We start from the raw sequence: 2,392 nt of genomic DNA on the forward strand, positions 1-2,392 counted from the left end.
AATTCAGTCACACAGTGCACTGTTTGGAAGTTTAAGTTCACTTATGCTTCGTTTCTATGAATATTGAGATTACGCTCTAATTATTCAGGGAACTGTTTTTTCTACTATTACCTTGTTAAACTAAATAAAGCACTTCCTGATCTGTAGCTACTTTGGTATAAAACAAAAAGTCAAAGCTTGTATTTCTTGGTGGGTGTTGAAGGAGACAGGGTACAACATGAGCTTGCTTAGAAAGAGAAAAGGTGGGGTGAGCCAGTGTGCTGAACGAGCAAGTTCTCCCCACACCCCAAACCTCCGACCTGCGTTTTCTACTGGAAATGAGCTTCCTGAGAATTTCTTGTTTGAAGGCACAGGTGTTCAATGGGCTTCTCTTCTTTCCTTGAACTGAGTATCTCAGGTGCTTGGAATCGTACCCTCTCCACAGTCTGACCTTTCTCCACTGAAACAGTTAAACTGCCTGCCTATCCTGGGCGGTTCCTGTCTGGTGGCTGGGAGGTTATGTGGTTATGTCCCACGTCCATATTCTTTCCAGATCTCCGTGGCCTCCCACATTATGCTGTAAAGCCTTCTGAATGTTTGCTGCTCTCTAGAGCAGGGGTCCCCAAACTTTTTACACAGGGGGCCAGTTCACTGTCCCTCAGACCATTGGAGGGCCGGACTATAAAAAAAACTATGAACAAATCCCTATGCACACTGCACATATCTTATTTTAAAGTAAAAAAACAAAACGGGAACAAATACAAATATTTAAAATAAAGAACAAGTAAATTTAAATCAACAAACTGACCAGTATTTCAATGGGAACTATGGGCCTGCTTTTGGCTAATGAGATGGTCAATGTGCTCCTCTCACTGACCACCAATGAAAGAGGTGCCCCTTCTGGAAGTGCGGCGGGGGCCAGATAAATGGCCTCAGGGGGCCGCATGCGGCCCGCGGGCCGTAGTTTGGGGACCCTTGCTCTAGAGTGTCATGAATTAACGAGGTGTCATGTCTCTTGGTAATAGCTTGATCTTTCTGACCCATTTCTGCATTATGGACAGGATCCCTCATGATGGAAAAGGCTTCCTTCTGCCTCTGGTAAGGTGCATCAAACCACACTATGCTCTACTCACCATGACTCCAAGGAAAAGAGGGTAAAATGGTCACTCTCGCTTTTAAGGGATTTTAGTTCCTGAGCTAAGGCTTTGCAGATTATATTTTATTTAAGGAGGGGGGGGGGAGGAAGAGAGATGAGAAGCATCAATTTGTAGTTGTGGCACCTTAGTTATTCATTGATTGCTTTCTCATATGTGCCTTGACCGGGGGACTCCAGCTGAGCCAGTGACCTCTTGCTCAAGCCAGCGACCTTTGGACTTAAGCCAGTGACCTTGGGATCATGTTGATCCCACACTCAAGCCGCTCAAGCTGGTGACCTTGGGGTTTTGAACCTGGGTCCTCAGCATCCCAGGTGATGTTCTATCCACTGTGCCACCACCGGTCAGGTAAGCCTTTGCAGACTTTTAAAGAAAAACAATATTACAATTGAGACTATTTGGTCAAAGAAGAATCTGTTTTCTAGATTGATCAGTAATGGAGATTAAGTAGTAGAGAGAACAGTGGTTCTGAGAGGAAGAGAGGTCACGGGACGTGGGAAGGACGGCGCAGCAGTGGCTGCCTCGGTTCTCCTCTGCGGTTGCTTGCGTGGTCTGCGGCCCGGCACCTGGGTCGTCTCTGCTGCCCCCAGGGCTGCACTTTCCTCGGGGTCTCCTGAGGCCAAACCTCCAGGCAGGTCAGCAGTTAAACTGCATCAAAAAACCACAGACAGTAACAAACCAAACCAAAATGACCCGAACAGAAGAAAGCCTGTTTAATCAAGTGCTGTTGCTTTTGTGCCGGCCTCTCTGAGTAGCTGGGCCGTCACGTCAACAGCATGCTCCCCTTGTCATCAGTGTGTGTGATTGCATCTCTCCATCGACCTGAATCTTCAAATGGGGTGGTTCCTTTACTTTAGAAGGTTTTCAATATTCCCATCCATTGTTTCCTAAGACTTTTTATTGGGAGAGATTAACTGTTACCCTAGAAACTCTCAAAACATCCATTTCCCTGGAGCAATGTCTCACTAATCTCAGCACTTAAATCACAGAGTTTAGTTAGAGCTTGTTCCGTAAGTACTCTAAGGTTGATTAAAAGACCCTTATATATCCCGGAGCAACCAGAAAGCGAGGAGGTAGCTGGTCACCCAGTTTAGAAGGCGACTCCCTTCTGTCAGAGCAGACCACCTGGAGGCTACACAGTGACCATTTAGTTCCGGTCGATGCAGAATGACAATGTTGTGTCGTGCTGCTGTGATTCACACATGCGTACCCCATGTAATTCTCCTGCGGTCTCCTACTGTGGCGTGTGGTCAGAGCCC

The sequence above is a fragment of the Saccopteryx leptura genome, chromosome 1, assembly GCF_036850995.1.
Source record: "Saccopteryx leptura isolate mSacLep1 chromosome 1, mSacLep1_pri_phased_curated, whole genome shotgun sequence".
NCBI classification, from domain to species: Eukaryota; Metazoa; Chordata; class Mammalia; order Chiroptera; family Emballonuridae; genus Saccopteryx; species Saccopteryx leptura.